The sequence below is a fragment of the Galeopterus variegatus genome, unplaced genomic scaffold (assembly GCF_000696425.1).
Source record: "Galeopterus variegatus unplaced genomic scaffold, G_variegatus-3.0.2 Scaffold3756, whole genome shotgun sequence".
In the NCBI taxonomy this organism is placed as follows: domain Eukaryota; kingdom Metazoa; phylum Chordata; class Mammalia; order Dermoptera; family Cynocephalidae; genus Galeopterus; species Galeopterus variegatus.
Window position 1 is genome coordinate 1400 of NW_007729867.1, and position 14560 is coordinate 15959.

Consider the following 14560-nt stretch of genomic DNA (forward strand, 5'->3'; position numbering starts at 1 on the left):
TCATCCACCACTTCACCCTATCTTATTTCTCTGTGTTGCTACCACTGTCTCACCTATCACAATCTGATATTTACATCTTTACATTTAGATCCCCATATTTACATCTTTATGTATCATGTAACAAAATGCAAGTCTATCCTTGTTTTCCAATCCCCCCCACACTAGAATATAAGCTCCACGAGAGCAGGGACCTCATCTGTTGTGTTCACTGCTGTGTTCCTAGCACCCAGATCAAGGCACATGATAGATTCTCATCAAATATTTCTGAATGAACAAATAAATGAAGGGAAAGATTTTTTAAGTGGAAACTTTAGGAATAAAAATAATGTCTGTAATATATTATCAGCATCCTTAGAGAGTTATCCTTTATGGAGCAAAATCACTTTGTTAGTCAAAGAATACAAAATGCGTTTTGCTTTAAGACATGACAATCAATAAGCAACATGAATTTCGTCCACCCTACCTCTGTGCTCCTGTGTTCTTTCCAAACCTAAACACACCACAGGTTCTCTGAATCGTGTTGCTCTTTCAACAGTTACTGAATGCCTTCTCCACTGACTTCTTTCTCTTTGCTCAATACTGTAATATGATAGTGTTTTCTTACCACTTTCTGAAGGTCTGGGACAATTTTAAAGAAACATTTGGGGAATGTCCTCCTCCCCTCCATTTTTGGCCAGGATTTCAAGAGGGGAAACACTCAAATGCTCTTGGAAGAAGAGAGAAATATTTAGTCTCTGAATTGTTCTGACTTTTTCTTAGGTTTACACATTTCTATATATGTTCTTTCTAAAGGCTAAAACCATCTCCACTCCCTTGACCAGAATACTAGATTTTTCATTAGGCTGTCTTCTAGGTAAAATAATAAAATCAGAGAAACTAACATACTATCGTCTTTCATCTCCCTTTCTATGATCCTCTCAGCCTTTTCCAGTCTGTCCCAACCCCACGTGTCCCTCTGTAAGTTTCTGGATCAGTGGCCAGCTGGGCCCACAGACTCAGCCTGTATTCCAGACCTTTAGTACCTCTGGGAGGCCATGCCACACTGAAATTGTGCAACAAAAAGATTGGGAAGTTCAGATCTGCATGAGGGGCACAGCATCCTGGTGATGCTAATCCAGCATGCTCCAAAATGCCCCTGTGTGTACAGACATCCTCAAATGCTGCTCATAAATGACATACACAGAATCCCTCAGCTTTTGAACTTCTGGACTTGCCCATAGAAAACAACAAAAGGATTCCCATCTTCAAACCTCTCCAGTGAATATATTAAAAATGGGAATAAATTATTCCTCTGTATTCACCTAAATCTTAGCCCCATGCCTTCCTCACCTGCCAACACCATCTTCCCCACCACACACACACTTGTCTACTCCAAGCCTAGACATTACCTCTTAGACATCCACAGGCCCCTGACACACAGCATGTCCCAAACCAGCCTTGGTGACATTTCTGATCATGCATTGGTGAAAAATGTGGGAGGTGTACCCCCAAAAGTGTATATACTAAAAAATAAACCATATATACATTTAAAAACAAAACAAAAAGGGACATAAAATTAAAAATTAAATTATTTTATTCAATACTGTTGAGAGTCTGTTTCCAGATCACATCTCAGGTTAACTGGGTAACTATTTCCTTGCGGTAGGCAGAATTCTAAGGATGGCAGCCCAAGATGCCCATCCCCTGATTATTCAGTCAAACAGTAATCTAGGTATGCTATGAAGGGATTTTGCAGATGTTAACTTAAGTCCCAACTCAGTTTACTTTAAAATATTGGGCCTGGCCCAATCTGGTGAGTCCTTTAAAAGAATAGTTTTCCTCAGCTGGTAGCAGAAGAGGAAGTCAAAGAGATTCCAAATGTGAGAAAGAATTGAAGATGACTGCTGGCTTTGAAGATGGAGAGAGCCACGTGAGAAGGAATGTGCACGGCCTCTAGTAGCAGCCAATATCTCTCTGCTGACAGCCAGGAGGAAGAAGGGACCTCAGTTCTATCACCACAAGGAACTGGGTTCTGCCAGCAATCTGAATGGTCTTGGAAATAGATTCTTCCCCACAGCCTCCAGATAAGAGTCCAGCCAGATTATTGCCTTGATTTCTGCCTTATGGGGACTCTATGCAGAGAACCCAGCCAAGCCGATCTGGACATCTGACCTATGGAACTACATAACCTACAGAATAAATGGGATGTTGTTCTAGCCTCCTAAATTTGTGGTAATTTGTTACACAGCAGTAGAAAACTAACACATCCATTCAGTTTTCACATGTCTAAATAAAGGTGATGATGTCTGGCTATGCCCAAGAAGGACTCAGAAAACAGAAATTAATAAGATTTAATTAATACATTTTAAGTTCAACAGAAAAGAAATATGTTAAATTATTTCCAAATGCTGTGATTTTTAAATTAACAATAATACTCATCAAGGTTCAATCCAGGGCAATTAGACTCTAATCCTACTTAAGTTTGTTTTCCCAGATTTCATTGCAGTTGCAGGACAGGGCTAACTTTAGAAGCTGCGTCATAAGCGTTCAGAGTGTGGAATTGTTGCTTCAGGGGGACATGATTCAACCTGCAGCTTTTTCAATTCACAAAACAATGTGCTGCATTTCATTGATGCTGCATCTACATGTCAAATATAGGGATTTTTTTTTTCTTAGCTACATTTCCCTTTTTAAATAACTTGGAAAGTCTGTTGCAATTTGGCAAGCCATTTCTGGTGCTGAGAAAATTATGAGGGAAGAGGCAAAAGATGATCATACCTGTTTTAATAAAATTGATCACTGAGATAAAAGAAAACCAAAAGCAGGTTAAGAATGCTCTGACCACATAATCATTCCCTAAGTAAACTGAGACATGAATGGTGCTAAGCCTGCTAACCCGGATTTCTCCTCCTGAGAATAAAAGGCAACTGTGGGTACAATCTGAGACAGATCTAGTTTAAACAAAGTGATCTGGGGAAGAGGAAGAGGAAGGTAACTGTTAAGTAAGCAAGAGGTTGTATAGAGTGAGAACATTCCAATTTAGGAAGTAGACTTTATTTATTATTATTATTTATTATTATTATTATTATTATTATTATTATTATTATTATTATTATTATTATTATTATTATTATTATTATTATTATTATTATTATTATTATTATTATTATTATTATTATTATTATTATTATTATTATTATTATTATTATTATTATTATTATTATTATTATTATTATTATTATTATTATTATTATTATTATTATTATTATTATTATTATTATTATTATTATTATTATTATTATTATTATTATTATTATTATTATTATTATTATTATTATTATTATTATTATTATTATTATTATTATTATTATTATTATTATTATTATTATTATTATTATTATTATTATTATTATTATTATTATTATTATTATTATTATTATTATTATTATTATTATTATTATTATTATTATTATTATTATTATTATTATTATTATTATTATTATTATTATTATTATTATTATTATTATTATTATTATTATTATTATTATTATTATTATTATTATTATTATTATTATTATTATTATTATTATTATTATTATTATTATTATTATTATTATTATTATTATTATTATTATTATTATTATTATTATTATTATTATTATTATTATTATTATTATTATTATTATTATTATTATTATTATTATTATTATTATTATTATTATTATTATTATTGATCACCGGTAAGGGGATCTTAACCCTTGACTTGGTGTTGTCAGCACCACACTCTCCAAGTGAGCAAACCGGCCATCCCTATATAGGGATCTGAACCCATGGCCTTGGTGTTATCAGCACCACACTCTCCCAAGTGAGCCACGGGCCGGCCCTGGAGGTAGACTTTATATACAGGATGAGGAGAAGGAAAAAGTATAGCCTGGTAGTTAAAAGCTGTATGGCCCTAGGCAAGTGACTTAAATTCCCTCAGCCTCAGTATCCTCATGTATATATTGGGACAATTTTTCAATGTTCTTAGCACAGGGCCTGGGACATGGAGCCCTTAGAAAAGATGGCTGCATTAGGATCAGGCAATCTCATCCTCCCACCCTTGTCCCGGAATCCTGGATAATCGTCTCTATTTTAATGAATGCTAATAGCCCGGCTGGCTAGATCTAAGCATCATGTTCAAAGCAAAAGACTCCAGGCCAGTGTTCTGGCCAGAAGTCTAAAGCGAACATTCCCAGAGGGCTGGGAGAGACAGAGAGTGGGTCTTGCTTTGGGAAGCTGATTCCCAGGCAGGGACAAAGTATTTGGAACCACAGAAGGAAGATCCAATAGGCAAATATCCAGATAAAAATCTCTTTCTAAAACAATCCGATTCTCTGATCCAATCAGTTGACAATGACTTGGCCATTGAAGATTATATTTTTCCAACATGGTCCATTTTCTTGGCTTTCCTAAGTCATTAATTATGACCATGTTTTCCCAAATGTGGAAATTCCCCTTGTGCAGATGCAGCCGCTGCTGGCCAGCCCTTCCTTTCCTGAGAAGTCTCCACAGCACAAAAATATTTTTGTTTTCCCCAATTGCCCACAGGGAAAATTTCCTCACTCTTTTTTCCCCTCCTCCCTTAAAGCCCTCTGGCAATTTCCAGGAATCTAAGTAAACCAGAATTACTTAGATCACTGGAGAGCCTTTTAGATGTTCTACATCTAACATGACAAAAAAGAATCTGAACTTTAAATTTAATATTATTAAACCAATTCTAAGAGTTCCTTTTAATAAACTAAAATCAAAATTCCTCCCACTCCTGCTTAAGAATACAGTTCTAGGACTTGGGGGCTTGAATTATCAACAGTGGTGGACAAAGTGATGAGCGTTGTATTTGGATCAAATAGTGTTAAGTGAAATGTGCTTCATCACGGTAAAGTCCTACACAAATGTAGGCATTTGGCACCAAAGTGGGTATACAGTACAGATAATTGTAAAAATTTGTTAGACATCTCAATTACCTTATTCGTCTTCTAGGTTTACCAAGGTGCCTTGTGCAGGGCTGATGACAGTAGAGATACTCCAGAACTATTTTGTTCTTTTCAAAATGTTCATCCGGAAGCATTTCTATGCCAGAAACTAAATTTAGTTGGTGGGGAAAGGGTGTTAGACCGATGAGTCAGACTGTGTCTCTGCCCTCAAGGTCTTCATAATCTAGTAAAGAAGGCAAAATATACGCATTAGCTTAGTGATTCGCAACCAGGGTCAATCCCCCCTTCCCTGGGGACATTTGGCAATATCTGGAGACAATTTTTGATTATCACAACTAGAAGTGGGGGTGGTATTGCATCTAACAGAAAGAGGCAAGGGATGCTGCTAAAGCCCCTGTAATGCACAGGACAGCCCACCACAACACAGAATTATCTGGTCCAAAATGTCAATAGTGCCAAGAATGAAAAACCCCGAACTAGATATATTAGCTAGAACAAAGAACTTGTTGATTTATTGGTTGATTAATTGATTGATTGGTGTTGGTCCACATGGTAAACGACTTTTACCTTAAGACCGCAGTCATTTTGAATTTGTGCTTGCAACCCATTGTAACTGTTAAGTGTCTTTTGAATAAATGAGTACATTTAGACATGTGCTGAATAAAGCATGAAATAGTGTCACTAGGCAAAATGAACGATAATTTAAATTTTAGAATTGTGAATTCAAGAGGACAAAATTTTTCTAGCATGATACCAAGCATATAGTAATTGCTCAGAAAATATGAACAGAATATATTCAGATAACCTAGCAACACCCATTTGCCTAAAGCTTAAAGAAGAATCCATCATTAAGGAAGTCCCAGGAGTGGAAATACTTCACTATAGACTCCTGTAATTGTACGTTTCACGATAAAGGGATACAACGATATATTTTTATATTACAGCATTCAAAGTTTTCATTAATTCAAATTGGTGCTTTCCCTAATGTGCCTAATTAGTGAATGCTAATGAGGTTTGAAATTACAAACATTAAAAAATTGAGATGGCTACTTCATGAATTTACAGAAGGAAGAAACAGTATTTTGAAGTGGGGCCTTAACTCCTTTGCATACAATGTGGCTCCTGCTCTTTATATACAATAACAGTAAGACAAAGTAGCAGAGGCATTGACTTTGCAGACTTTGATATGCATAAGTATCAATAGTCAGAGTTAAATGTCACTCTCAATTAAGGATCAACTACAAATAAAATTATAACTTTAAATTAAAACATGTCAGTGGAAAAATATGATTTAATTTACTAAAATTTATACTTTTTTTCAGTAAAAACAGTCAGCTGGTCGAATGTTCTAGTATTTATGAGATAAGCAGCTATTAATGCACAGAAAATCTGTACTTTTGATTAAGCAATTACCTTCAACTGTGATATGTGGGTTACCAAGGAAATATTGGCTTTCTTCTTCACCTATTTGACCTTCATTTTCTCAGTGTTTAAGCTGGTGAGTAAGTCAGGAAATGGCATCTAATTTTGTATTAGCATTAGTCAGATGTAAGTAGGAGGGGAGAGCTACCATACACATTTTTTTTTTTTTTGTCTTTTTTTCCGTGTCCGGCAACGGATTGCAACCCTCAGTGTCGCCCCCGTACCGGACCGGGACCGGCAACGGGATCGCAACCCTCGGTGTTGCTCCCGCGCCTCGCTCAGCCAGTGAGCGGGAACCGGTTTGTATGTGGGATCCGAACTCTTGGCGGGAGCGCTGCCGCGCTTCCCAAGCGGCGCACTGCAGCAGTGCGCCACCGGGCCGGCCCTCCATTTCATTTCTTTCTGCTCTAATTTTGTGATTTTCTTCCTTCTGCTTGCTTTGGTTTTAGTTTGCTCTTATTTTTCTGTGTGTGGGATCCGAACCCTCGGCGGGAGCGCTCCCGCGCTTCCCAAGCGGCGCACTAGCGCAGTGCGCCACCAGGCCGGCCCCCATACACATTTTAAATAGAAATAACCGGGATAATCTGCCAATTGGATAATCAGTATCAACGTTCCTTGAATTTAACAGATAATAAAGACCATAACGTTCCTGATTTTTGCAACATAATGGAGCAAAATTTCCTTTGACGTTGAAAATTTCCAGCTAAAGTTTTACCCAAACATGAGTTTAATGAGGTATGTTTATGAGCTCTTCCCTTTTCAAAAAGAAATATTAAATAAATAAAAATTACTTAGTCTCTGCAAAAGAAGAAATCTTACGGAGGGAGTTTCTTAATAAGTAAATGTGGTTAAAAGTGACACATTTTTAAAACACCAAAGATTAGAAAATTAAAAGAATAAAGCTTGGCTCGAGGAAATATTTAGTATGCGCAGAAAAAGAGGTACAACTACAAAAAATGGGCCTTGATATGCTATATAAAGACTTTCATATTATTGTGTACCTTTACTTGTAATGAAAAGGTACCTCCTTTCTTCTTGTGGGGAAGTAGGTTTGGCTAAATAAGAGTCATTTTCTTAGTGAATATTGAAATGGGAGTTTGGATTGAAGAGTGTGTGCTTTTTGCCTTTAGTGATGGGCATGAATTTATCCAGAATATCAGACAGAATCTCCTGTACCAGGAATAATATGATTTCCATAATCTTGGAACCCTGCTGGATCGAGATCCTGCCACAGCCTTTCTGGCTTGCTACGTTACCTCTGCAAAGACATAGGGCAAAGTGATCGTCCCCTCCCCTGGGAAGACCGAGGTGTTTGGCATCTGCCTCTCCATCCGTCTGACCCTTCACCATGGAAAGCTATTCTCATGTGAGTGAAACATATTCCTAGGATATGGAAATATGAATTGGCACAAAGTTGCATGTTCAAAGAACCATAAGTAGATGATTTTGCTGGAGTATTTGCTGCAAAGGAAAGAGTGGTGGGAATGTGGGCATCAGATGAGAAATGAGTGAAAGCGTTTTCCAAACTGTAAAGTGCTAGACAAAATTTTAGGTTTTCCTATTCCTGGAGTGATGTTTTAAATATTTAGTAACTGGTATGACACAGGCACTGACCTATCAAAACAGATGTCCAGCTAACCAGAATGGATACTGGCCGTGAGCAACCAGACTGGCCAAACTGCTAGGCTCCAGCTAAACATCAACCCTAATTATTTTACGTGGTCTTTTACATGGTCAGGAGAATCAGTGTAAAGTTGATTTGTAAACTGAAAAGCATGAGGGGAACATATATTAAAATATGTTTTAGACACAGCTGAACTGAGGTTTAGATCACGGATATATAGAAGAAAATAAAAATATTTGCTAATTTCCATTGAATTTATATTCTTATAATTGCTTACAGACTGAGAATTCTAATTAATCCCCTTCCTCTCATAAATTTTCAGATGAAATAGACATTTTAAAAAGTCAGGGTTTGCATCTCTTTCAATTCCACAGTCATCAATAAGACCATGCTTATTTGCCCAAGCGTAAGTCACTTTTTAAAATTATAAAATATCTCTCATTCCATGTCTAGAATGATAGTCTCTAACATTTCTGGTGGTTATTTTTAGGTGGTGGAATGTAAGGTAATTTTTTTGTTTTATTCTTTATATTCTTTGGTATTGTTCAAATTTTTTACATTTCATTAAAATAATAATCATTTTAAAAATGTTCATTCTATTTACTTAGACAAAATTATAGTTCGCAATCTTCTATCCTTTCTGTTAGCTAATTGATTTTCCAAATTTGCTTCCCCCAAACTCAAATCCACTTTCATCATTACTGCTCATTTTAAAAGAGGCTCTCATATAGCCAATGTGAAAAGACAGGCTATCCGACTATTTCCGCAGAGCACACTATATTTGAAGACTTTTTCTTTTGCTATTTTTCTTCTTTGTGTTGTTACATCTAGCTGTCTTGGAATACTGTTGAGCTCCCTAAATTCTTCTGAAAGGAATACCATAATATGTAAAATTTAGGTAACTTAGAAACACATTACTCAACTCAGTATTTGTAAATGTTGGAATATCATTTAAGGAAAGGTCCCCAGACAAGACAAGCTCAAAAATTTTCTTCAGTTCTACACATGTCAGAGTGACAAAAGGGAATGAATTAGGAAGAGACTTGGACAATACCGTGGTACTGAGGCTTATAAATTCTTTACACAATTTTTCTTTTCTGGTCTGGCCCTCATGGTGATAAACACCATGGACCAATAAAATCTCCTACGTGTCTTTCAGCCAAATGAGTCAGCCTCATTGCATTCCTCATGGACCATACAGGGTTATATTTACTTGAGACTGAGTCCTGGATGAATAACAGAAATTTGAGAATAGTTGATTTTTTAAAGGGTGGCAGGATTAGGAATTGTTCTTTTTTTCTTTTTTTATTCTTTTTGGCTTTATGGTTATAATGCTGTTTGTGCTCTATCTACCCATTTATCAGTATAAAAGTGGAAAAAGTAGGATAGTTTTTGTCATTGGAAAATTTTAAGATCAGACTGGATGACTATCAGGCATGCTCTACGAGAGACACATCCATCTAAAGAAAATTAACTAAGGTGAGCTCTCAAGTTCATCTTTAAATTCTGTGTTCTGAAGCTTACCCTCTAATCTTGTGCTGGTGACACACCACACTGGAAGGACAGGAGTCTCCTCTGGTCACCTTCCTCAGTCTGTCTTGAATCTGCAACTTCTGGGAGGGGACCAGCACTGAGAATTAAACAGAAAGGATGGGGTGGGCAGGAAAGTACTCCTAGGAGACTTGGAGCTGTCCAGCAGTCAAAGGAGCCGCACACATCTAAGTCAGTCCCAGCCAATGAGACTTACCATGGCCGTTTGGAAGAAGGATTCAGCTAGGCCATTCTTGACCAGGGAGAGGGGCATGTATGCATACATGCAGGAGGGTACTTCAAAAAGTTCATGGAAGGATTCATATTATCTTTTAATTCTATTCTTCCACAAACTTTTTGAAGTACTCTCGTATATAGAAGTATATATACGAGACTTACCAAACCCCATGCCAAATGGATTTTTCTGCTTTATATATTGCTTTTCATTTTAGATGGGGTCAATTGTCTTCTAAATTGTGGAGGAAAAAATAGATAAAGTAAGAACATGCAAGGGGAGATAGAAGAAGAGTTGAAGAGGAAGTAAATCAAAAATAGGACTACTGTACTGTACAGTCGGTCTTTCTGCTTGTCACTTTCAAGCTATTTAGCAAACACACACTATATATAAACATGCCCCATAAGTAGTTACATTCAAGTCTATAGCAACTTCATTATTTGTATTTTTCAGTCAGTAATAGTCATTTTAGCATACCATTTTGAAAAAAAGAATGTGTCAGGTATTAGCTTACAAAGTATATCTAAAAAATTTAAAAATAAAGTAAATTTGGTCTAAAAAGGTTGCTTAGCCTTGCTTCTTTTGCAAGTGGCAGATGCATTCACTTTGATAAATGCCCACTTGATTGAGATTCTGAAGAAAGATATAAAACTCTTTAAGCATGTTTATATTTTTTATAAGTGGCTGGATATTTGCCTTGTTTTCTTGTATTTTCCCCTGAAAGGAGAAACCAATGTTTTATAGACATTCTAGATTTAAGAATAGAAAGGGAATTTGGGGAAACAACCCATCCAGCTTCCATGTGCTTGGCAATTAGATACTAATTCAGTTTTGTAAGTAAAATAATTGAACATGGAGAGGCTATGTGCTCCACAATAATTAATTTTTAAAATTACAAATTAAAAAAATTTCTAATTTAAAAATATAAATTTAAAATACACAAATTCTTTGTAAAAATTTCATAAATTTATGAAAAATTTACATATTCATTATAGAAAATTTGGAAAATACAAAAATATACACACATGCAAAAATTAAAATTATCATGGTGAAACTATTGTTAACATTCTGGTGTATAATCTCCCAAATACATATATGTGATCACATACATATTTCATGCTCAGTATTTCTTTGAGATGGAAAAAAGTCAAAGAGTTGTTGGTCCATCATTTTCAAACTGGGAATCATTGTCCACATATTTCAATCATCTTTAAAGTGTCTCCTCTACCATTAGGCCCAATCTGACAATAAATTGTTAATGGGGTTCCAGATCTCCTATTTGAAAAATAGCACCAAGGCTATAGGCAATTCCTTACCTTTCTTGAATAGAGACCCAAGAAATTGTAAAGGAAATGTGATACTGTGAAACAGCTTTATTTTTGTGAGATAACATTGGAGGTCCCCATGTTGACAGCTGCAGTAAGTCACATGATTAACAGAACAAAGAGCCCCACAAAGGAAGAAGTTAACTTTAGCTTTGAAAATCCTTTTATCCGCCATGATTTTGATGCCTTTAAATTTGTCACCTGAATGCACTGTTAACATAATCGTCTGCATTTCAGCTAATGAATGCACCTGCTTCTAAGACTTTATTTTAGCAGTTCTAATGAGCTCTTCAAAAGAGTTTGCCTGGACTTACTGCACTGCTAGAGAAATAGCAGCTGTAAGCAACTAACAACACATTCAGTATTTGAATCAAGCTCTGTAAAGTTGTTAAACTTGAAAAGGAGTATCTATCCATCTGTCTGTGATAAGGAAAATGAAGCTGAGATGTAGCTGTAGCATTTGGAAAAAGCAGTAGAGTAAATGGACCTGACCAAAGAAGGTTATTCCCTGCTTGGCCATAACATATGGAACTCAGGCAATTCATTTAAGCTGAGTCCCAGTTTTCTCATCTACATATAATCTCATCTACCCATTTTTAAGCTTGTTCTGAGGATTAAATACCTCACCTGTTTTAAGCACTCAATAATGTTAGATTTTATTATCCTTATGATACTTATTATTAAGAAGATATGACTTGATAAAGAGCTGTATATTGTATGAATCTGTTTATATGAAATACCCAGAATAGGTAAATGCACAGAAATAGAAGGTAGATTGATGGTTGCTAGGGGCTGGAATGAGGGAAAAATAAGAAGCAACTGCTTGATGGATATGGGGTTTCCTTTTGGGGTGATGAAAATGTTTTGAAACTGGATACAAGTGGTGGTTGCACAATGTTGTGAAAATACTAAATGCCTTTCAATTACTCACTATAAAATGTTTAGTTGTATGTTCTATGACTTTCACCTAACAATAACAAAGCACTCCTTTAAAAAAATGTGACTTTAGATGGATCAAATTCTATTTGATTGGCTGTAGGTTGTAAGATGGTTCTTAAGTGAATAATTGCTCTTGGGGCCTATAGTAAGGAAAAAGCCAAAGTGATCTCTTTTAAGTAATCAGGAAGCCTGCTTCAAGGCTGAATCATACCTTGATCCCAAACTAAAGATTTTTGAAAGGTAGGGCATTAACCAATCTCTAGAAGTCTGAATCTGTAAACAATCCTGTAAGCCATTTAGAATTTTAAATACTATGCAGATGTTAGCATATTATTTATAAAAATATCATGTAGATGTTAGCACATTTATTTCCTTCTAATATATATTTTAATACTTTTTATTATAATCAAATTCATTTCCTGCTCGTTACACTCTGATTTCAACATCACATTTTTATGATTGTAATCTCCCTTCTCCCTTTCCTTCCATATGCTCCTCTGTGTACTTTCATTTGAAAAGTAAGTAGTAATAACCCATCCAAAACTCAATTGAATGGAAAATGAAAAATGGGACAAATGTTGCCTTAAAAATAAACACAGCAGATACATTACAGATCAAATTGGAGGCAACACCCTGGAATAAACGTGCCATAGATTTTGATATCTCTTACTCTCTCTCTCTCTGTCAGTAAAACAGGTATCACAACGGTGAGATAGCTGTTAGCAAAGTGGGAAGTTCTCCAATTCCCTTTTATTTCATTTCACTAAAAGCGAGACAGATATTCTGACTGGTGTGGAAGTAATCTATTTGCTGGACTCCTTTTCTCCTTCACACCATTCTGATCAACAGTCTTCCCTCAGAATTTGGAGTTCGTCTACTGGTGTTTCACCCACATGCCACAGGGCTGGAGAACCACTCGGGAATCAGGACCAGCTCAGGAATCCTCACCAACTAGATGCAGGGGGTCCTCTGTAAAGGCATTGATTTCTAGAGGCCCCCAACTTGAATCCCCCACAGTAGACAGTCTTCTGGCAACCGCTTGCATCCCCACATTTCAAGAGACCTACTTTATCCAGACTTGCCTAGAGCATCTCTCCAGAAGACATTCAGTTCTACTCTGGACCCTAGCTTTGTAATCTGAGAAGACATCCCCAAGGGAGCTCACCCCCAGCAGCCTCTGGGCAGTGTTTTGATACTGAAGGTGAGCTGACCTCACACTGATGAGGGCCTGTCGTCTACTGCCTCAATACTCACGTTGTGGTCCTCATAATGGCAGCACCACCAGGGAGCCAGTTAGAAACAGTCTCAGGCCCCACCCTAGACCTACCACATCAGGATCCCCATCGTAACAAGATTCCCAGGTGATTCTATGCACATTTAAGCTGAAGAAGTAGTTGTCTCAGGGATCTGCCTGAGATTGCTTTTTCCAGCAACAGAACTCACCAGGTCCTGTTCCAAAGTTGTATCATCCACTTTTCACTTCTGGTCTCTACACAGATTTCTCTGCAGTGCTCTAGGGCACACTATCTCTATTTTGGATGAGTTGCCAACCACTGGGTCTTGTAGCGATCTGCATTTCTACGGACTGGTGGTCAGTCGTGTATATAGCACAGCCTCCCACTAGCCACACCATAACCATTCCCTTCCAAGTCATCTTGCCCTCCTTATTTTCACAGCTGTAGTGTTACCATGCTGATAAATTATTGTTAAAGAAAAGGAAATTACGAAAAGAAAAAATAGTCTCTATAAACCCGCATAGTTTAGAGCTAAAGAATATGTTAAAATTTTCCATCGTGGAAATTTCCCAGCTACTGGGCTCTTTAGATTTTTTTTTTTTTTTTTCAGAGCTGCAAGCAAAGAATGGAAATTTCCAATTGCAGCATCAAGGGCTGCCGTTCTGCTGACTGTCTTGCTCAGCCGGGGTCATCTGCTTCTCTAAGACATCAAGGAATGCCAAGGTAGGTCTGAGAGAACACACTTCCTCTGCAGGAAAGAAGGCATATCTCTGTGCTGCCTCCAAGCTGTGATGAGAGGAGGGGCAGAAGTGGCAGACCCTGCTCCATCCACCTGAACATGAATTTTGTTGATTGTTGCCACCTATCAGCAGCTTATCCTGCTTGACATCTTTCCAGTGGCAGCTGGCTGGCAGTTTTTTTGTTTTTAAAGAAATCCCTAAGGTGGGTGGGAGATCCAGGGACAGGAAGGAAACCAAGAATTGTCCAAGTCTACTCGTCTAAGTCCTCCACCAGGTGTTTTATATACATTATGTCATTTAACCTTTATGTGACCTACACAAGGCAAACATTGGGTGCAATTTTCAGCACCCAAATTTTGGAAGCTTCACTGTCCTTCCTAAAACAGCCCAACCCCCTCATAAACTAGTCATGTGCAAGCATCTTGAAGGTTTTGTCTCCACCTGTTCAATAATGTCAACGGCTCTGTTCTTTTTCACTGTATCTAAGGTGAAATATATTTCCATTCACAGCTGGTCCTGATGTCTGAGTCAACAGGCATCTAATAGTTCCCCAAG

General features: G+C 36.9%; 1 long non-coding RNA gene across 1 annotated transcript in view; it reads right to left on the bottom strand.

The window, feature by feature from the left end:
- Window positions 1-4992: 4992 nt before the first annotated feature.
- LOC103601492 overlaps window positions 4993-14560 on the bottom strand; it is a 64726-nt gene continuing 55158 nt past the window's right edge. The window contains exons 3-4 of the long non-coding RNA XR_551455.1: window positions 9526-9631; window positions 4993-5178 (exon numbers count right to left, since the gene is read on the bottom strand). This is a non-coding gene — a long non-coding RNA (uncharacterized LOC103601492). The remainder of the gene's footprint in view (window positions 5179-9525; window positions 9632-14560) is intronic.